Here is a 23566-nt window from a genome sequence, read left to right as displayed (position 1 = left end):
GTTTTTGAAGAATCGTGCTTAGCGATACCTAAATCACACTCCGCCTATAAAGATGCCCACTTAGGTGTTAGACATTGATAAGCACCATGCGATAGCCGCCTACCTTTTATAGAATCGGGTAGGCACCTATCGGGCAATTAATTAATTTTTTCCCCCAATTGAGGCTATTAAGGGGATTTTGCCAATTAAGTTAGACACCCTTTAAAGCAGGGGTGTCCAATCTGTGGCCTGGGGGGGCCGCATGTGGCCCCGTGAAGTATTTTGTGCGGCCCCTGTCGAGGGCGATGCAGTGTTTTCCTCTGCTGCCCCTGGGTGTTTACCGCCTTGCCGGCTCCCTCCTCTGTCTTGCTTGCAGCGTTTGCGCATTTGTGCGGCCCCAGAAACATTTTTTTCGGCCAATGCAGCCCAGGGAAGCCAAAAGGTTGGACACCCCTGATTAGAGAATCTGGTCCTGTGTTGGCACCTCAGGACAGTTTTCCATAGGTCTGAGGAAGGAGAGCTTGTCAACTGGCCCTTTGGCTGCTTCAATGATGCAGCCAGAATTTAGGGGTTAAGTGACAGATTGCACAGGATCTTCCTGCCTCCCTGGCAAGCTGAGCAGCTCTGATCCAAACCCCATAAACACAAGAGATGAGTTTCACTAATCTGAGCCACTGCTCACAATGCTTGTGGTGACTCGCTTAAAAATCCAAACCATCCCAGTCAGGTCAAACTAATTCAAGATGACCCCCCCCCAAAAAAAAAAAATAATAATAATCTGTATTTGCATTCCAGATAGACAAGAGCAGCCTTGTAACAGCCATCAATAAATTTAAGCTGACAGAAAGTAGAGGGAATGAGAACCAGGTCAGACACCCTTCCTATATAGTACAGTCAAAGCTCAATTTATGAGTGCTCCGGTTTTCGAGTGTTTTGCAAGACGAGCAAAACATTCGCAAAATCGGCGCCTCGGAAACAGAGTTTGACTCGATTTACGAGCACCACCCCCCGCGATCCGGCATCCCCCCCCAGTGATCCGGCATTCCCCCCCGTTCGCGATCCTACATCCCCCCCGCGAGCACCAAAATAACATCCCTTACCCCGATTTGGCACCAGCATCAACGCACAGGACATGCCGTTGCCGGAAGATCTTCCCTCTTGGCTGTGCTGGGCTGGGCGGTGTGTCGGAGATCCTCCCTCTTGCCTGTGCTGGACTGGACTGGGCCTTGAGTATTTGCGCATGCTCAAGGCCTTCTGGTCTCGCTCTCTCTGAGATTCTGAGAATGTGCAAATGCTCAAGGCCCAGTCCAGCCCAGCACAGGCAAGAGGAAGGATCTTTGGGCACCGGCACAGGCATGTCCTGTGCGTTGGTGCTGGTGCCGGTGCCAAATTGGGGTAAGGGATGTTATTTCGGTGCTCGGGGGGGGGGGGGATGTAGGATCAAGGGGAAGGAGGGGCCACGCGAGCGGTGGGGGGAGGATGCCGGTTCGCAGGGGGATGCCGGATCGCCAGGGGGGTATGGAGCAGCACCGGTGGCCTCAAGTGGGGGGGGGGGGAAGAGGAGGTGGAACGAATCAAAGCGAGTTTCCCTTACTTCCTATGGGGAAACTCGCTTTGATATTCGAGCAATTTGGTTTACGAGCATATTTCTGGAACGAAGTATGCTTGTAAACCAAGGTTCCACTGTATATTGTAGTTTAGTGAACAGCAGTGCTTCCCAGACATTATGATTTAGGACCTATTTTCAAAGGCCCTCTTTACTACAATGTAGCAGAGTCTGGCACTTACCACACTTTAAGAATCAAAAATTAATGCATGGGAAGTGCCAAGCCTGTAAACCAACAGATGGGGTTATTCCCAGCAGGTTCCGATATAGTCCCTGCAGAAAAACATACTTTATAATGTACTAAGTGTGGTTGCAGATAGTGTATATGCGTTTACTGTGCAGTCAGAGATAAAGAATTGAAAAATGAACTTTCAGAGCTACTGTTAGTAATTTGTAATTTATCTTTAAAACCCAGCATAGTACCGGAAGACTGGAGGATGGGCAACATAAGGCCAATTTTTTTTTATTTTTAAAAAGGGTTCTAGAGGTAATCTGGGAAATTATAGATTGGCGAGTCTAAAGTCAGTGTTGGGCAAAATGGTACAGACTGTTAAAAAGAACAAAATTATGACACAAAGCCAATAGGGATTTAGTCAAGGGGAAATCTTACCTCTGAATTTTATATCCTTCTAAAGTCCCTTGTCGTTTTTTAATTGTCACATTCTAAACTTGTTTTATCCATCAAAAACTGCATTTTTATTGTACACCGCTCAGAAGCCTGATTGAGCGGTATAAAAAATTTTAAATAAACTTGAAACCAATCTACAACATGTCTTCGAAGGGATGAACAAACATGTGGATAAAGTGAGTCGATCAATATAGTATATTTAGATTTTACAAGTACCTCATGGAAGATGTCTAAGGAAATTTGAAAGTGATGGGATAGGAGGTAATGCCCTATTATGGATAACAACTGGTTAAAAGATACCAAAAAAGACAGTAGGATTAAATAGTCAATATTCTCAATGGAGAAAGGCAAATAGTGGGGTTCTCCAAAGGTCTGTGCTGGGATCACTGCTTTCTAACATATTTATCAATGATCTAGAAATGGGAATAACTAGTGAGATAATTAAATTTACTGATGACACGTTGGTGGGGTGGGGGGGAAGGGGGCGAGTGCATGGGGGGAGGGGAAAACAAACCTAACTATTGTACTTCTTGATTTCTCCAGATTGTTGTGCTAATGGTTTACTGTGATTGTTTGTTGTACAACAATAAAAAAAGATTTACACTAAATTTACTGATGACACAAAAAGTTATTCAATCGCAAAGTCGCAAGAGGATTGTGAAAAATCGCAAAAGGACCTTGAGAGAGTGGGTATCAAAATGGCAGATGATGTTTAATGTGAGCAAATGCAAAGGGTTCATAGACAAAACCGCGGAAGACAAAGGCGCGCGCCGACAACTGAGCGCAAGCCGAAGAAAATGACAGTTTTTAGGGGCTCCGACGGGGGGTTTTGTTGGTGAGCCCCCCCACTTTACTTAATACAGATCGCGGCGGCGTTGTGGGTGGTTTGGGGGATTGTAACCCCCCCCTCATTATACTGTAAACTTAACTTTTTCCCTGTTTTTAAAGTGAAGTTTTCAGTAAAATGTGGGGGGTTACAAACCCAAACCCCCCACAATGCCCCCACAATGCGGTGCGATCTGTATAAAGTAAAGTGGGGGGGTTCCACCCACACACCCCCGTCGGAGCCCCTAAAAACAGTTATTTTCTTCGGCGCACACCTCCGCATTGCGCTCAGTTGTCGGCGCGCGCCTTTGTCTTCCGCGGTTTTGACCTGACACCAATGCAAAGTGATGCATGTAGTAAAGAAGAACCCCCAACTATAGCTACATGATGTAGGGGTCCATGTTAGGAGTTACCACCCAGGAAAAGGATCTAATTGTCATCATCGAGGATATGTTGAAACCCTCATCTCGGTGTATGGCAGCGGCTAAGAAAGCAAAAAGAAAGTTAGGAATCTTCATGAAAGGAATGGAAAACAAAGATGAGAATTAGAGAATGACACGGGGATAAATTTGTCCCCATCCCCGCAGGAATTCAATTTCTCTGTCCTGTCCCTGCGAGTTTTGTTGCTGTCCCTGTCTCTATCCCATTCCTGTAAGCTTTGCCTTAACCACACAAGCCTTGAACACTTATGATTTTAAAGTGTTTGAGGCTTTTGCAGATGAGGACAGAGCTTGCAGGAATGGGGCAGGGACAGGATGGGAAAATGAGTTCCTGCGGGGATAGGGAAAAATTTGTCCCCGTGTCATTTTCTAAACTGTTATAATGCCCTTGTAATGCTCCATGGTGCAGCTGCATCTCAAATACTGTGTGCAATTCTGGTCACCACAGCTGAAAAAAAAAATATAGCGGAATTTAAAAAGTGCAGAGAAGGGCATCAAAAATGGTAAAAGGGATGGGACAACTTCCCTATGAGGAAAAGCTAAAGTGGCTATGGCTCTTCAGCTTGGAGAAGAGACAGCTCAGGGGAGATATAATAGAAGTCTATAAAAATACTGAGTTGAGTGGAATGGGTAGATATGAATTGCTTGTTTGCTCTTTCCAAAAACACTAGGATAAGGGGGGGGACAGGCAATGAAGTTACTAAGTAGTAGAATTAAAACAAACTGGAGAAAATATTCTTCACTCAATGTGTAATTAAACTCTGGAATTCGCTGATAGAGAATGTGATGAAAGCAGTTAGGTTAGCAGGGTTTTAAAAAAAGATTTGGCTAATTTCCTAAAACAAAGTCCACAAGCCATAATTAAGATGGATTTGAGGAAATCCACTGCTTATTCCTAAGATAAGCAACATAAAATCTGTTTTACTCCATGGGATCTTGCCAGGTACTTATGATCCATTTGGCTACTGTTGGAAACAGGACTGGGCTTGATTGACTTTTGTCAACCCTTATGTTATGACTGTTAATATGTAGCCCAGGCCCATTTCCTGGTCCAAGTTTATTTTATACTAGCTGATGCCCCGGCGTTGCACGGGTATTTAATTATAGCAATAACACTGTAAAAGGATTCAAATAAAGATACTTTATATTGGTGAATGAAAGTATTTTTTTACAGCTTAATAAAAAGTACAATATTCAAATTATAATGAGAAATATTTGACAAAATGAATACAATACAACTAACGCAAAACGTGATTATAAACAACAATTTTAGTTTCACCTCCTGGAGCAAGAACATATAAATTCTTGGGTGAACCCACCCTTGAGCAAGCAACATAGAGTTGTGGGCCGCGAGACCCCCAGAACATATCATCCCAGGTAGTGAGGGATCAGCATACCAAGTTTCGTTCAAATCGGTCAAGCCGTTTTTGCGTGATCGCGGCACATACATACACACACACATACACACCTCCGATTTTATATATATAGATTTGATATACCGACCATCAGCAAGTATCTGATCGGTTTACAGAGTAAACTTACAATGTAAATTACATTGTTAAAATTAAAATATAGTTCTAAAATAAAGAGAAAAAAAAAAGGGGGGGGAAAAAAAAAAGGTCATTAACCAAATATTTACATAATTGACAGACGAGACTTAGACTGGTTTGATACAGAAGGTAGAGGGGTTAGGCTAGGTGAATAAAATACATCGAAGTAAAAAAAAAAAAAAAAGGAAGGTAAAAAAGGGGAGGAAAGGAAACAAAAGGAGGGGTTGCTTCTTAAAAGCGGTTCAGTTTCTTCCTTGATCACATGAAGGGAGGGAAAAATATTCTTGTATCATATACAACTCATTTCCTGCCCCATAAGAGGCTATGCCAGGGGTGGGCAACTCCGGTCCTCGAGGGCCAGAATCCAGTCGGGTTTTCAGGATTTCCGCAATGAATATGAATTGAAAGCAGTGCATGCAAATAGATCTCATGCATATTCATTGGGGAAATCCTGAAACTCGACTGGATTCCGGCCCTCGAGGACCGGAGTTGCCCACCCCTGGACTATGCTGTTAGCACATGAATTGGCATGCACTCTCATATCAGTGTGGTAATAAAATTACCAAAGTTGTGCACTAACTGCCCAAGTGCACTTTAGTGAAATGGCCCCATAACATCAGGAACCATCAGAAAATAAAGGATATCAAAATAAAAATATATACACACATATAAGGCTTTTTTTCCAGGCATATTAGGTTGTACTGAGTACACTGCACAACAAAGTTTTTGCTTCCTGAACACTGCTGGGTGTTTCTTATAGAATTTTGGGTGCTGATCATGAATATTACATCAAAAATTACCCATCACGTACCATTTCAGAGAAATCTTCAATTTTGTCGTGATTTTTTCTTATATTTGGATGCAAACAATTTTTTCTCCCATAAGTGTCTTATCAACAACGGTTTGTGCCGCCTGGGTATGTCCATGCATAAAATCTAGCCAGGTTGGAAGCTGTTTTATGGAAGATGACATCCTGGGCATGTCTGGGCAGGTCTGAACGAGCTTGTGCTGTCTCACCATGCTATAATGGTGGCTTCCATACACCGATCCTGCTCATTTGGTTAATATAGATAGTCCGTGTGTGTATATAGTATCAGTATAGTAAAGTATAGTAGTATAGTAGCTGTAGCAATATAACAGTAAGTAAGCTTGATGCTATAGACGTTTTGGTGTCGGGCAATATGTCTCGTCGGTGTCGTAACAGCCGCGACACATTCTGCTATATCTGTGGGGAATATACACTTACGCCTCAGAGACGTTCGATGACTGCCCTTGTAAAGAAAGCCTATCATCTGTATTTTGGCTGCAAAATAGGTGATCAAGACAAGCAATGGGCGCCTCACATTTGCTGTGCGACATGTGCTGTTAGTCTGAGAGCCTGGCTCAGAGGTACTCGAAAGACGATGCCATTTGCTGTTCCGATGATATGGCGAGAACAGAAAGACCATGTGACGGACTGTTATTTCTGTTTGACTAATGTGTCTGGTTTCTCTGCCAAAAACAAGAAGTCAATTGAATATCCTAATCTGCCTTCAGCAATGAGACCCATGCCACATGATGACAGTCTTCCAGTTCCGAAACCACCAGAGGATTGGACCTTAGACGAACCAGATGAAGAAACTGCAGTGCAGGGTTCTAACAGTGACATTGACCCGGATTTTGAACCATCCTCATCAGGCGATCCACATCTGATAACACAGTCCGAATTGAACGATTTGGTCAGAGATTTGGGTCTGTCAAAAGCAAAAGCTGAGCTGCTAGGTTCGAGACTGCAGGAATGGTGTTTGCTATCACCAGGTACGAAAATTTCTGTGTTTCGAGACCGGCATCATGATATAACCAAATTTTTTGCACAAGTCGACAGTCTCTGTTTCTGTTGTGACATTGAAGGATTGTTCTCGGTCTTTGGTTGTGATCACAACCCGGAAGAGTGGCGTCTTTTCATTGATTCGTCAATGTTAAGCCTGAAAGCTGTTCTGTTGCACAATGGCAACGTTTATCCTTCAGTACCTGTTGGCTATGCAGCACATATGAAAGAAACATATGAGAATATGGAAATGTTACTAAAGTATGTCCAGTATACCAGGTATAACTGGAATATCTGTGGAGACCTCAAAGTCGTTGCTCTGTTACTAGGACTGCAGCTTGGCTATACAAAGTACTGCTGTTTCATCTGCGAATGGGACAGCCGAGACAGAGAGTCGCACTATTCTAGAAAGAACTGGCCACTCCGTAAAAAGTTAGTTCCAGGACAGAAAAATGTAGCACATGAATCGCTTGTTGACCCGACAAAGATATTTTTGCCTCCTCTTCACATTAAACTGGGACTCATGAAGAATTTTGTGAAAGCAATGAACAAGGAAGGGGAAGGTTTTCGTTATTTAAGACAGATGTTCCCAAGAATAACTGATGCCAAGATCAAAGAGGGTATTTTTGTTGGCCCCCAGATCAGACATGTTATGAGTGACAAGCGATTTGAAGATCTGTTAGTTGGGCCGGAAAAAATTGGCTGGAAAGCCTTGAAAGACGTTGTTGACAATTTTCTGGGCAATTACAGAGCCCCAAACTACATTCAGCTGGTAGACAAACTTCTCAAAGCATACAAGAGAATGAAGTGCAATATGTCACTCAAGATTCATTTCCTCCATTCACACTTGGACTTCTTCCCCGCAAATCTCGGTGCTGTGAGTGACGAGCACGGTGAAAGGTTTCATCAAGACATAGCTACGATGGAGAAACGATACCAGGGCAATTGGAATCCGTCAATGCTTGCCGACTATTGTTGGATGCTACAACGTGATGCACCAGACACTGAATATAAAAGAAACTCGGGAGCAAAACACTTTTAATTCTGTTTCATTTAGTCGCTTGTGCGAAACGTAAACTTGACTATATATTTTATTGTCAGTAAACATAAAAATGTCTATTTCTCATAGTTCTTACGTGATGCAGTAAAACCAAAACCATATTTGAGCATACCAAGTTGGTACCTGTCATAATCACCAAAAACTTTTCAGGAATCAAGACTTAACCAAAAAATTGTTGTGCAGTGGTATCAGAACCTTTTGCACTGCCCTCTAAAATTAACCCACAGTGCTCAAGAATTAATGAGACAGCCAAGGACTTGTGCATCTCGAATACACGTATAGAGAGTGCCCCCAACTGAAGAAGCAGTATCTTCAGCCCCCCCCTACAGGTCAATGGGAGAACATGGAGGCATAGGCTGCAGCCAGCACATAACAGCTCAGCACCTGCAAACTGTGGGGAGGCATGGATTAAAGCAGTGTCTCTCCAACTGTGTGCCCTGCAAAAAATTCCAGGTGTGCTATGAGAGATTCCAGAATTTTACTTTGGCCCTCTTTTACTAAGGTGCACTAACCGATTAGCATGCGTTAAACGCTAACACGTGCATGTTAGTCCATGGGCACGTTAGCGTTTAGTGTGCGCTAATACTAATCAGTTATCGCACCTTAGGAAAAGAGGAGGTTTATTTTTAAATATTCCCTTTATAAGTATACACTAGAATAGATGACATGTACGTCGCATATGCAAGAGCCTGTCAATGTTATGAGCGTCTGTGTGCGTAAGGATACAACCATCCAAACAAGCATCATCCTTTGACATGATTGGTCCTTGAAACCTAATTGCAAGTAATTTTAGTTTTTATGCAGTAGTTAGCCTAACTTGAGCAACAAAGCAATCAAGGCTTTGTTACCATTTGGATCTTCCTATCTTTGCGAACTTGGATTTTCAGCTCTGCAAGAAATTAAATTGAAAAAAAAAAAAAAAAAGAGAACAACTGCAGATGGTGTATGATGAAATGCGTGTTTGCTTGTCAACTATTGAGCCGCATTTTTAGTTAAGTTGCACTCAAAAAACAAGCACGTCCATCACATTGATTAGCAATTCTATTCTATCTACTTTTGTTTTACTATTTTTACAATTACTGATACACAGCTTAAAGAACTTTAAATAAACCCTCATTTAATTTTTTGCTGGTCTTGCAATTTTATCATTTCAATTATAATATGCCGTGATAAAACATTTGCTCAGTTTAGTGTGCCGGAGCAAAAAAAAAAGTTTGAGACACACTAGGTTAAAGAGATTAACCCCCTCTAGCAGTTTCTAGCGCGGGGAGCCACGCTGAATGGCCCACACTGCTCCCGACGCTCATAGGAACTCAATGAACGTCAGGAGCAGCGTGGGCCATTCAGCACGGCTCTCTGTGCTAAAAACCGCTAGCGCGGTTTCGTAGAAGAGGGGGTAAGTCATTAAGACAAAAAAAAAAGGGTAGGAAAAAATGTTCTTGTTTAGTGATTGGAATATGCTATTTTGGGGAAGCCTAAAGTGTGGCATCTGATATACAGTATTTGCATTTAGCACAGTATAGGAGGAAATGCAATTCTGCTTCTATTTCTCCAATGCTGTACTGCAGACAGAGGTCAGCTTTTTAGCATTTCCACTTCAGCTTTTGCCTGCACATTTCTATTTCTAATAAGTAGCCATCTGTAGTTAATAAGGTTCTATCTATGTCTTGGATATGTGATCTAGGCATGGTATTTTATGAACATGTAGTGTCTGTCGTGGTTTGTAGCAGCCTGACTAGTTCTCTTTTCCCAGAGTGCTCTAAGGACTGGGAATAATATTTGCAATCCTTCCTACTCATAGGCTCTGTTGCTGGACGTTTGGTTATTGTGGGGGTGGATCACTCAGTGGTCACCCCCATCCCTTAACGACAGCCCTCCACATGAGTACCAGCAACCTTTTACTAGGAAAATAAAAGCACTGTATACTGAAGGGAATAGACTTAGTAGACAGGTTGTTCACCCTATCCAAGGTAGGGAGAACGAGAGGGCATTCTCTAAAGTTGAAAGGGGATAGATTCCGTACAAACATAAGGAAGTTCTTCACCCAGAGAGTGGTAGAAAACTGAACGCTCTTCCGGAGGGTGTTATAGGGGAAAACACCCTGCAGGAATTCAACACAAAGTTGGACAAGTTCCTGCTAAACTGGAATGTATACAGATGACACTGGTCTTTGACCTAAGGGCCGCTGCGTGAGTGGACCACTGATCTGACCCAGCAGCGGCAATTCTTATGTTCTTAGGTAGATAATTTAGAGCATGGAATAGTTAGAGAGAGTAATGGCAAAATGTACTCAGAAGAGTGCAGTGGAGCTGTGAACTGTAGCAAGCACAGCTGCAACCAACAGCCAAGCTTCTCTGATGTGTGAGCAGGCTCTGTGGCTAGTGCAGTGTTTTTCAACCTTTTTTTGGGCAAAGGCACACTTGTTTCATGAAAAAAATCACGAGGCACACCACCATTAGAAAATGTTAAAAAATTTAACTCTGTGCCTATATTGACTATATATAAAGTAATTCTCTTGAATAGGAATCAAATAAACACAAAGAAAGTATTTTATAATTACTTTATTATGAAATATTAAGTAAACAGAATAGTGAAAAATTATAAAATACTTTATTCAGTGCGAAACCTGGGCCTGTTTGGCTGAACACAAAGCTGATATTCTGGCTGGAATCGAAGAAAGACACACACGTAGCGCTTCGTCAACAGCCGTTCCCTTCACCGCCCCGTCACCGTCACCGCCATCCCTTTCACCGCCCCGTCACCGCCACTGCCATCCCATTCACCGCCCCGTCACCGTCCCCGCTGCATCCATATAAGCCTTAGTACTGTAATATTTAGCTTATTCCTTTCTTATAAATCAAAGTTCCTGCTGCTGAACTAGAGAAAGAGATGTTCAGCTGGTAGGGCTTTGTTTATAAATTTTTATCAACACAACTAATATACTATTTTATCCTAAAGCAAAAAATAAATAAATATAATTTTTTTTTCTACCTTTGTTGTCTGGTTTCTGCTTTCCACATCTTCTCATTGAATTCCTTCCATCCACTGTGTGTCTTCTCTCTGCATCTTCCATTTGCTGTTACTGTGCCTCTCCCTTCACCCCCCCCCCAATTGGTCTAGCACCCATCTTCTTCCCTCCGCTCCCGCATAGTCTGGCATCTGTCTTCTTCCCACTCTGTCTTCCACATTTCCCTTGGGGGTCTGTTCCTCTCCACCCTCCTTCAATGTCTGTTCTATTCCTTTCCACCACCACCCTTCCCTCCCTCCTTTACCATCTGTTCCTTTCTACTACCCTTCAGCTCCTCTCGCGTGGCCTATCTACCTTCCTTCCTCTTATTTTCATGGCACGTTACAATGTAATTTGTGCAAGCCACTGGAGCCTGCAAGCTCGGTCCCTGTCCCATCCCCACAAACCATCTCGCTTCTGTGCTCCTATTTTCTCCATTTCTAATATCTCCCCTATGTATCTGTCATTGCCCCCCCTGTGTCCATATACCATCCCCATGGCATGTCCCCTTTACGTCTCTGTCCCTATGCCCCATGCACATAATTTCCCCTCTTTCTGTTACCTTCCTGTGTCCAGATTTCCCCTATCTTCCTCTTCCATACCAGTGTGTCTCTTCTTTTCAACCCCATCTAGCTTTTTTCCCTCTTTCTTCTCCCCCCCCCTGCTTCTAGCATCTGGCTCACCTGCCTGTCCTTCCCTTTCTTTCCTGTTGTGGGTTTTTCTTTCCGTCTTCATCCCCTTGGCCCAGAATCCTTTTCCCTTTCACTCCCTCCTTCCAATTTGAGCCAGGAACACGAGCGATCGCACGGTCCCCGCAGCCACCACTTGCCTGCCCAATCGATCCTACTGTTTAGCCAGCTCTCTCCCTTCGCCTCACCTTAGTTTGTAGGTTTTGTTTTTCGGCGACATGCACGCTTTCCCAAAGAGCCATGCACGCGCGGCTGCTCAGTGTTCAATCTTCTGCTCTGCTGCAACTTCCTGTTTCCGGTTGCGTCAGAGCAGAAGATCGAAACTGAACAGCAGCGGGGACCGGGGGAGTCTCATGGGAGTGTGTGCGGGACCCGGCCTGAGGCCTAATCAGTGTCTGCACCGTACGGCACACCAGGCAACATCTCACGGCACACTAGTGTGCCGCGGAACAGCGGTTGAAAAACACTGGGCTAGTGCATGAACATCAAAACTTGGCTTGTAGAGAGACAAAATTAATGATTTCGGATATTTAAGTTGCCGATAGAGACTCCAGCTTTTTATTTTTGGTTTATACTTAGTCTTGGCTAGAGAAGTAGCCAAGCTCATGAGCCTTTTTTCTCCCCAATTTTAAAATAGTTAGTCTAGAAAGGATACAAGCAATTAAAAATGTATTATGGCATTGCCCTGGAAGAAGAATAACTATCTCTCGAAAGATAGTGTCAAGATAGTCCCCTGCTCAAGGGATGGAATTTGTGAATTCACCTTTGGTAAAGATGTACAGTAGGGTGGTCCATAAGACTATGGTAAACATTCAACCTTTAAAGAATATATCTCCACAAGTTCTATAAATAAATAATTAATGAATATAAATATACAGTGGAACCTTGGTTTCCAAGCATAATTCGTTCCAGAAGCATGCTTGTAAACCAAATTGCTCGTATATCAAAGCAAGTTTCCCCATAGGAAGTAAGGGAAACTCGCTTTGATTGGTTCCACCTCCTCCCCCCCCCAGGGCTACCGACGCTGCTCCATACCCCTCCCCGCGATCCAGCATGCCCCCTGCGAACCAGCATCCTCCCCCCCGCTCGCGTTGCCCCCCTCCACCGCGATCCTACATCCCCCCCGCGGAGCACGGCAATGACATCCCTTACCCCGACTGGGCACCAGTGCCGGTGCCCGAAGATCCTCCCTCTTCTGGCGCGGCCTGGGCTGGGCGTCGGAGATCCTCCCTCTTCTGGGCTGGGCCGGGCTGGACTGGCTTTGAGCATTTGCGCATGCTCAAAGCCTTCTGGTCTCGCTTTCTCCGAGATTCTGAATCTGAGAATCTCAGAGAGAGCGAGACCAGAAGGCTTTGAGCATGCGCAAATGCAAGCTCGGTTTACGAGGCACCAAAATAGTGAACAAGGTACCATTTTAAAGGACCCTGCCCTCTGTCATTTTTTCTTTTCTCTTGGTGAAGCACAGATTTTTTTTCCCCCTGCTAGACCCCCCCTCCCCCCCACACACATCTGTGCTGTAAAAGAGGCTGGAAATATCTAGATTGTGGTAAAAGCGGATAGCATTGCTGGCTTTAAGAAAGGTTTGAACAAATTCCTGGAGGAAAAGTCCATAGTCTGTTATTAAGACATGGGGGGGAAGCCACCGCTTGCTCTGGATCTGTAGCATGGGATGTTGCTATTCTTTGGGTTTTGGCCAGGTACTAGTGACATGGATTGGCCACCGTGAGAATGGGCTACTGGGCTTGATGGACCATTGGTCTGACCCAGTAAAGCTATTCTTATGTTCTTACATGGCCTCATGTTTCATTCCTGCTCTGTCCTCTCCTGTTGCTAAATGCACCCCACATTGCAAAAAGGGAACTCTTCCCCTTCCAACTATGTAAGTAAAACTAAAACCATATCTGCCCCAGCTCTCATCAAGCACTGAAAATTACAAATATATTTACTGCATATGACCTTTTGTCTCTTTCTTCTATTTGTTTTATTACTGTGAAGGACTTGACTTGCTCCAGGGTCACTCAAACACACCTCTGTTGCTCTGATACTCCGGTGCTGGTCCGAGAGTAAACATAGAAACATGATGGCAGATAAAGGTCAAATGGCCCATCCAGTCTGCCCATCCGCAGTAACCATTCTCTCTTTCTCTAAGAGATCCCATGTGCCTAGCCCAGGCTTTCTTGAAATCAGACAGATTTTCTCTTAACACATCTCTTGGAGAATTACCAAACCATTCTATGGTTAAGAAAGATCCTCCCCTGTTATCAGGCTATGAAACATCATTTCAGCAGCAACACACATCACACTAAACCTACATTGCAGACAGGCCGAGGTATTAGCTAAATGCAAGGCTATATAAAAAGCTTATATCCTTGCATTAAAACTACTTCATCACGTTAATACCAGTGCTAAAAGCATTTTCCTTCTCTTTGAGCTAGTGCACATAAGGAGCACACAGGAAATGTTACTGCTGCTTTCTTAACATCACGTCTGTCTTTTTCAGACCAGCAGCTTCCTCCTGCTCTTCTTGGCTTCCAGCTCAACTGGAACCAGTCCCTGTTGGGCCATGGCACCATGAAGCCTCCATTCACAACTACCCGGTGACTTCCCAGGTATCCCACCCCCACGAACCAGAACAATTTCTGTGCTAGTCCTTGACCAGGAGTGTGTGGTGCAGTGGTTAGAGCCATAGCCTCAGCACCCTGAGGTTGTGGTTCAAATCCCACGCTGTTCCTTGTGACCCTGGGCAAGTCACTTAATCCCCCATTGCCCCAGGTACATTAGCTAGAGTGTGAGCCCACCAGGACAGATAGGGAAAAATGAATGTACACCGCTTAGGTTATAAGTGGTAAATAAATGCTAAAAATAAATAAACTGCAGTTACCTCCCAAATCTGGGTTGCATGGATACCAAGTGTAGCCAGTAGATAAAAAGGGCTAAGAAAGCCTCCCTACACCCATGGCTGTGAACCCTGCCTCTTAAATGTCCCACACAGAAGTTGGATTCAGGAATCAAACCCGTATCTCTTGCCAGCCCCATTGACACAACTTTGAAAGCTCTCTCTCACCTCTGCACAGTAGCATCAACTCCATTTTCCCACCATGTATGGTAGAGCTTAGAACCTAGTTGATTATCGCCCTAAACAGAAAATATGGGTTACCAAATTATGGACTGGTATACACAAAAACAGAGAGCACTAATTAGATCCTTCTTCATAACTTTTGCAGCACTTTCTCTCTTCTAGGTATCAATCAACAAAGCCACAAACAACCTATAATTTGAATGAAGCCTCAAATTTAAAAGCTTGCCATTTCTTTGTAGGCATCGTATTATGCTCCACCTAACCACCTCCACCACAACTCTAGTTTCCACCCTTCAAACGCAAAAAAAAAAGTGTATTATGCAAAGCCAAGCTATATGATGTCGCTGCTCATGTTCTGACCTATGACAATACAGTGAAAAATCATCCAGTTAGAGCTAGGAGAAAGGAATAAAAATCACAAAAAAATTTCACCACTGCTATTGGAGGATGAATTCCTGAAAGTAGTATTCTCTATTCTTCCTAATGTACGCTTATGCCAGTGGTGGCCTAGAGAATGACACAGGGACAAAATTTGTCCGATCCCCACAGGATCTCTCTGTCCCTGCCCCATTCCTGCAAGCTCTGTCCTCATCTGCCCAAGCCTCAAACACTTTAAAATCATAAGTAGGAACATTCTAGAGCTCAGATTGTGATATCACAGTGCCTCATTCCACCAATGCCTAAGCTCTATCCTCATCTGCCCAAGCCTCAACAAACACTTTAAAATCATAAGTAGGAACATTCTAGAGCTCAGATTGTGATGTCACAGTGCCTCATTCCACCAATGCCTAAGCTCTATCCTCATCTGCCCAAGCCTCAACAAACACTTTAAAATCATAAGTAGGAACATTCTAGAGCTCAGATTGTGATGTCACAGTGCCTCATTCCACCAATGCCTAAGCTCTATCCTCATCTGCCCAAGCCTCAACAAACACTTTAAAATCATAAGTAGGAACATTCTAGAGCTCAGATTGTGATGTCACAGTGCCTCATTCCACCAATGCCTAAGCTCTATCCTCATCTGCCCAAGCCTCAAACACTTTAAAATCATAAGTAGGAACATTCTAGAGCTCAGATTGTGATGTCACAGTGCCTCATTCCACCAATGCCTAAGCTCTGTCCTTATCTGCCGAAGCCTCAAACACTTTAAAATCATAAGTGTTCGAGCTTGCAGGAATGGGACAGGGACAGAGCTAACGGGGACAGAACGAGGATGTTGAGATCCCACGAGGACAAATTTGTCCTTGTGTCATATTCTAAAAACCTGTCCTGAAGGGTCCCCGGCCAGTTGAGTTTCAGGATATTGGCAATAAATGTGCACGAGATAACCTGAAGTGGCGCACGAAAATCTCTCAAATATTCATTTCTGGTTTACTGCCAAACATGAACCGGAATTTTTTTTAAAGCACTGTAAATCATATATACATATAGATTTAGCCATACCAATGTAAAAATGGCAAATTGAGCCATCCAGAAAAGAGGCACAGTTTGGGGCAGAATGAAGGCACATGAAAATAAATATGTCCATCAGTGAAATTTCAGCTGCTGAATGTAAAACTTAAACTGTACATCTACACAAACAGGAAAAAAACCCTCCCACCAGAAATATTTAGAACTACCAAACACATCAGCTGCCACAGAAGTGCTGCTTTTATACCTTTCATGGCTGGTTTGTGACAGATCATTTCATGTGCTACTTTTGTGTGCGCGGATTGGAAATACGTTGTTCCTCTTGTTTTAAACTAAAGATAAGTATACTGTACAGTATTTTCTGGTGGGAGATTTTTGTTCTGTTTGTGTGGTATTATTACTCCCCAGCCACTTTTTTTCAATACCAACTTATACCACATCTACCACATATTCTCGAATATAAACAGATTTTGGGGGCAAAAAAAAAAATGGCCCAGAAATGGGGGTCTTGGTTTATATTCGGGTCAGTGCTGACCTGCCCCCCTCCTAAACCTGTTGTAGGCCTCTGTCAGGGCCTGCTGTGAGACCTAGCGGGCCAGCAGTGTGCCGGGACAGGAGGGATCCCTTCTGTCTCCTGTCCCGGCCGACTCTAATAACTTTTTACCTTCCTCTGGTATACCTTTTAAATCTCTGGTGGTCCAGCGGTGGTCCGGGACAGCAAGGATCCCTCCCGCCTCCTGTCCCAGCCCATTCTAAGAAGTTTTACCTCCTTCCTGCCTCCCCCTTTAGAATCCCTGGTGGTTCAGCGGCGAACCGTGGCAGGAGCGACCTTCCTTTGCTCCTGCCCACATAGAGCCGCTAGCCAATTGGCTGCCGCAAGGGAGGTAAAACTTCTTAGAATCAGCTGGGACAGGAGGCGGGAGGGATCCCTGCTGTCCTGGCCCACCATTGGACCACTAGGACTTACAGCAGGTCCGGTGGAGGCCTGCAAGGCATCAGGAGGGAGGGGGAACAGGGTACGGAACCTGGAGGGAGGGGGCTGGATGCAGAGCCTGGCAGAGCAGCGAGGGAGGGGGGAACAGTGTACAAAACCTGGTAGGACAGAGCAAGGCACTGCACTTGAATATTAATCTACCCCCCTCCAGTATATATTTGAGCCAACCTTTTTTCGGGGGGAAAAAAGGTTACCTGGGTTTATATTCGAGTATATATGGTATTTGAGAAATAAAAGGCAGGTAGAACGTCTAAACATATAACAGGATGATTAAAGTTATTTCTGTATGCTATGATTATACTGTAAAAGCTGAAATTTCTACTTCTATGTCCACCAATTTTGTATTTCCCACCAAAGTCTTTCCTGCTTATACTGTGAATGTAGTCTTGTAACCCATTCTGGGCTCCTTTGGGAGGACAGGCTAAATAAATGAGTGTATTTTCAAAGCTGCAGTTACCCAAGTAGCTGCTGCCGAAAATATGCATTTCTATGAACAGTTAATCATATGCTTAGAACAGGTATGGCAAACTCATGTCTGATGATGGGCCACTACGGCAGCTGCCTTTCGGTTAAGGGCTGTAAAAGTAAGAAATATCACGAGCACACTCTTGCTTATCAGGCGGCATATTATGATAAAGATTTCCAACGACTGTTATTTAGATCTATTTCATATGAGCACTTTAGAAAGCTGTTGAAAACCTCTCTCTTCTCTAAATTCTTAATCAACTAGATATTCTCGCACTTTGTACAACATTCTTTTGGGGTTTTTTTTTCTTTAGCATAATCTTTTGTTAACCGCATTGAACTCATGGCTATGCAGTCTAGGAATCTGCTGTTATGTTATCCCCTAATCTCACTATCCTGGAATTCTTCGAGACCTGACACTACCAGATCCGCCCACATACTCAAACTATCTTTCTCCTCGTTAAAAGGTGTCATGTATGCAGGTAAATTAGGGAAATCCCTTTTCTTCAAATTCACTGAGCTTTGGAATAACCTCCCTGCCCCGCTGCGGAACCTAGGCTCATTCCAATTATTCCGAAAGCATCTGAAAACCTGGCTTTTCTCCAAAATGTAAAGCTATCTATTTAAAATGTAAAGCTAGCTATCCTCTTCATAACCTCTAATTTCTTATTATGTCCTTCCCTCATTTATTGAATTACCTGTAAACCGTGCCGAGCTCTATCTTTATGGATGCGGTATACAAACTTAAGGTTTAGTTTAGTTATGGACCATACTAAAATAATCTCCTCCTCCCCAATTCCCCATAATACAATTACTTAGGAACCAAATTTATATAATCACCCACATGTTAAATTTAGAATGCCCATTAGATTCTACGACGTAGGCGCATAGAACTTCCCCATGAATACAACAGGGACATTATAAGAAGTTTCTAAAGATTTGGGGAACCATTGACAAAATGTTGCAAAGGGTGATGGTTGATTTTGCCCTTTGATCATGCATGTCCAGGGTGGGTGGGTAGGAGGGATGATTGGAAAATATTTTTATTTCTTTAATTGAGTGCAATCTTTGAATACGAGTATGGGGGGGAGGGGGTGATATATCTATTTGTCGTGGATTACAATTTTGATTGAATTTAAGTGTTTTTATAGTGTAATATGATTGTATAATATGTTGCACTTATTTACGGTTTCAAAATGAATAAAGATTTAAAAAAAAAAACCAACCCAAAAACCAACTTCCCCATGAGTTGTATCTGTATGTTCAACACGGCTTAGAACCTGAATAGTAGTCATGCTACTGAATACTTACTCATATTTTATGATGTAACCTGCTTTGATCTTTCCTAATGAGGCGTGCTATTAAATGTACCATATTTATTTATAGTATACTATTTATACAGCGCTGTGAGGGAGTCAAGGATTCTCCCATTAGTGGATAAACTACAGGGTCCAGGATGTAGCTCAACCCTCATCCAGCAGGTGCCACTAAACGATATGAACAGGCTATCCTGCTGAGTCATGGGTTGGGACCCAGGCAGGAAGAGGTTCATATGTCCAGTCTGGAAGTCATTCAGAGAGGTTCCCGTGGGAGAGAGGCCCAAGAGAGAGAAAGGTCTCGGGGAAGAAACCTCCAGAGAAACTGTGAGAGAGAGTCTGGCAGGGTGAAGGTTTAGACATTAAAGTTGTTGGCTAATAAGGTAAGTCAATTACTGTTTGGTTGAAGCTGTGCACTGAAGCGAATTAGGTCCAAGATGCACTCAAGTCAGCAATTGTCGCTGACGGCTTTAGCAACAATTGCATTTGCTGACCCGATGCACAAAACGGCCCACTGAAGTTTTTTCCCCCCCTCAATCGCCCATTTTCTGATCCAGCCATGCAAACTAACCAAGCAATTGATGCACTAACATCGCTTGGCTAAGCACAACCCCCCCCCAAAATAAAAAACAACAACAAAAAACAAACCCAGGGGTTTTAGCAATCCAAAAAAAGCGACTGGTCAAGACCAGTCACTTACGTGTTTAACCATTGTTCAGCCCTTTTCTTTTTTTTAATGGGCACATGCACAATATCTTCTCCATTAAATAAAGAATAAACCCACTCCACCCCCCCTGTCAATGACAGCCCTCCCCAACATCCCCCTGAAGAACCGGCACCAGAAACTGATGCCTCCTCCCCACAGGGGAGAGGAGGGTCATCAAAGGTAGAAGGGATACAGGGAGGACAGTCATTGGCGGGGGTGGGGGGTTTAAATGGGATGGATATTGTGCATCTGTAACACACACACAGCATCTATGACCATTTAAAAAAATATATTTTTTGCCCCGAACAGCTGAATGGCAGGAGGCTGCTTTGAAGCTTTCCCTGCCTTCCAGCTGTTCACGCTTCCCCTGCCGGCTCTGTGCATGTGTGAAAGTCGCTCTCGCAGCAATCAGACGGGAGAGACGGGGATTACAACAAACCTCTGCACGAATCATTTGCATCCAAAATTTTTAGTGCATCAATAGCTCTTTTAGAATTTGAGTGGACTCACACGGTTCTACCAATCCTGTTTAGTGTATCTGGTCTTTATACTGCTGAGAAAGAGACAGCTAATGTCTGGTATGGCTTAGGTAAGCCATTCATGTCTTTTTAAAAAAGGCTGGAAGCTGACTGACTAAAAGCTGAGGATTGCTGAATTGAACGTGAAATGATACTGCCTATCAGACTGTTGCACTGGACCAAGGGCAAGATTCTCAAAACTTTATCGCAGTCGCTAAACTGTTTGCCTGCATGTATTTTAGCTGCGGATTATCAAAACGGATTATCTCTGTCTTTAGCGAGGTTTTAAGCAGTCTCCGACAATGGCATGCAAATGCGCTATTTAACATTGAAATGAGCCCTCCGGTGGATTCTTAAAAATTTATTTGATGTTATACTAGAAAGAAATTCAAGTGATGTATTTAATTTTAAATGTTTTATTATTTGTACACTTGTTGTAAGATTAAAAAATGAATAAAGAATTTAAAAAAAAAAAAATTGCTGAGGAATTTTTGAAGAGCGGTGCCGGTGTTTGGCAACAAAAAGCAGCAACTGGTCCGGGGGTGCCGTTACAGTGACTACTCGGCACGTTCAAAACCGCTTATAGCCTAAGTGGTTTACATTGTACAGCTGAACAGTTGGTATGGATGGGCAGACAGAATAGGTCAGAGAGTCTTTATCTGCTGTCATATTTTCTAGTTCTATGTCTATGGAAAAGAGCAGATGAGGTGTGAAACCCCCCCCTCCCCCGAAAAGCAGGCATAAAGCCTTGGCAGGAGGAAGCAGAGGGCTGGCACAAGCAGAAACGGAGAGCAAGCAGGTGGTTTAGCCCAATCTGTGCACAAGAAAAAGGAAATCAGCATAGTACCAGAAGACTGGAGGAGGGCTAACGTGATGCCGATTTTTTTTAAAGAGGGTTCCAGAGGTGATCTGAGAAATTATAGACCAGTGAATCTTGACGTTGGTGCCGGGCAAAATAGTAGCGACTAATATAAAGAACAAAATGGCAGAACATATACGTAAGCATGGATTAATGAGAGAAAGCCAATATGGTTTTAAGTCTTGGGAAATCTTGCTTCACTAATCTACTGCATTCCTTTGAAGGGGTGAATGAATATGTGGATAAAGGTGAACCTGTTGATATTGTGTATTTGGATTTTCAAAATGTCCTTTTATGGATTGAGAACTGGTTGAAAGATGGAAATCAGAGAGTAGGTTTAAATGGTCAATATTCTCAATGGAGAAGGGTAAATAGTGGGGTTCCCTAGGGGTCTGTGCTGGGACCGCTGCTTTTTACATATTTATCAATGATCTAGAGGTGGGAATAACTAGTGAAATAATTAAATAAGAGGATTGTGAAAAATTGCAAGAGGACCTAGTAAGACTAGGCATCAAAACGGCAGATTATGTTTAATGTGAGCAAATGCAAAGTGATGCATGTGGGAAAGAGAACCCGAACTATAGCTATGTGATGCTGGGTTCTAGGTTTCATTGTTGAGAATACATTGAAACCCTCAGCTCAATGTGCTGCTGCTAAGAAAGTAACTAGAATGTTAGGAATTATCAGGAAAGGAATGGAAAACAAAGATTAACATGTTATAATGCCTTTGTATCACTCTATGGCAGGGATGTCAAAGTCCATCCTCGAGGGCCGCAATCCAGTCGGGTTTTCAGGATTTCCCCAATGAATATGCATGAGATATTTGCATGCACTCCTTTCGTTGTATGCTAATAGATCTCATGCATATTCACTGGAAAAACCTGAAAACCGACTGGATTGCGGCCCTCGAGGAGGGACTGACATCCCTGCTCTATGGTATGGCTATACCTCAAATACTGTCACCATATCTCAAAAAAATATAGCTGAATTAGAAAAGATACAGAGAAGGGTGAAAAAAAATTAAAGGGATGGGATGACTTGCCTATAAGGAAAGGCTAGTGGCTAGGGCTCTTCAGCTTGAAGAAACAGCTCGGGGTGATATGATAGAGCAGGGGTAGGGAACTCCGGTCCTTGAGAGCCGTATTCCAGTCAGGTTTTCAGGGTAGATGTGAATTGCTTGTTCGCTCTTTCTAAAAATACTAGGACTAGCGGACATTCGATGAAGCTACTAAGTAAGTAGATTTAAAACAAACCAGAGAAAAAAATTTCTTCACAAAATGTGTAATTGAACTCTGGAATTCGTTGCCAGAGAATGTGGTGAAATCAGTAGCTTAGGGGGGTTTAAAAAGGTTTGCATAATTTCCTAAAAGGGAAGCCCATAGCTCATTATTTAGATCAGTGTTCATTCAACCTTTTGACACCTATGGACTGGCGGAAATAAAATAATTATTTTGTGTACTGGCACCGGTCCGTGGACCAGCAGTTGAAGAACACTGGGCTCAGTCGTGCCCATCTCCACTCAATCTCAGCCCCATACCCCGCCCCCATAATAGTACTAATTGTAACACAATTTATTCCATTCATTTTTCATATATACACACAATATAATTGTATTAACAACACATAATGGTTAACCACAAAATTAAATACACAAAGCACACTGTATGCTTTTTAACATTCATTCCAACCAGAAAACAGCTAACCCCATGCAAATGCAGGACCAAAAACTAAAAGTACTAATATTTACAAGCAAACCCTAAGACACAAGACTCTGCAAGCAGTACAACCCCAGAGGAAAAGAAACAAATGCATTTCTTCCTGAACAGACAAATCAATCACTAAATAAAAAAAAAAGACAAATCAACCACTAAATAAAAAAATAAATAAAAGCATTTCCCCTACTGTTGTTGTCTCTCTCCCTCCATGTGCCTTGCCTTTTGGCCTACCCCGCGGTAGGTATCTTTGGCCAAAGGTATCTTTGGGCCGGTCCACTGTACAATCAACGCAGCGTCTTCGGGCCGGCTCCCTGAGTGCTGCAGTGCACAAAGCTGTGGGCAGCGGCTCCTCGCGCGCGTCATCTGGAGCCTTCCCTCTGACGTTGCGACGTCAGAGAGAAGGCTTCCGGTTCAGGCGCAGGCCGTGCTTAGGAGCCTTTTCCAATGGCTTTGTGCACTGCAGCACTCAGGGAGCCAGCCCGAAGACGCCGCATTGATCGCACCGTGGACTGGCGGCTGAAGAACGCTGTCTTGGGCCCAATGGACCGGCAGAAAATTTCTGCAGACCAGCACTGGAGGTCCCCAGGAACATAATTAAGTACCTGTATACAATATGCAACTCACTTTGATAGTAACCACAGAAAGGCGATACGTCAAATCCTATCCCCTTTCCCTTTTGATGGCACTCATAGCAGAGATGCAGCTTAGAGCATGCTTGTGTTGTAGGGGTGAGCATGGCAAGTAGTTATCCCTTGTGATCTTGGACAAGTCACTTAACTTTTAATGGCCTGAGGTACAAAAATTAGATTGTAAGCCCTTTTGGTACAGGGAAATATCTAGCATACCTGACTGTAACTAACCTTGAGTGACTACTGAAAAGGTGTGAACTAAACACTGATATTCATTGCCGACT

The 23566-nt window shown here is 43.4% G+C and overlaps 1 protein-coding gene across 5 annotated transcripts in view; it reads right to left on the bottom strand.

Moving 5' to 3' along the window:
- Positions 1-23566, bottom strand: part of MOB3B (MOB kinase activator 3B) — a 200919-nt gene that overhangs the window by 166416 nt on the left and 10937 nt on the right. The window contains exon 1 of one of the 5 annotated variants that reach the window (XM_033919921.1): positions 14656-14698. The exons of the other annotated variants lie outside the window; for them this stretch is intronic. The gene's annotated coding sequence lies outside the window, so the exon portion shown is untranslated. Of the gene's footprint in view, positions 1-14655; positions 14699-23566 lie in introns of those variants that run through there. 5 annotated transcript variants of the gene reach the window in all.

Source organism: Geotrypetes seraphini, chromosome 1, assembly GCF_902459505.1.
Source record: "Geotrypetes seraphini chromosome 1, aGeoSer1.1, whole genome shotgun sequence".
NCBI classification, from domain to species: Eukaryota; Metazoa; Chordata; class Amphibia; order Gymnophiona; family Dermophiidae; genus Geotrypetes; species Geotrypetes seraphini.
The sequence above is the reverse complement of the archived record's forward strand: the minus strand, read 5'-3'. Positions and strand labels throughout refer to the sequence as shown.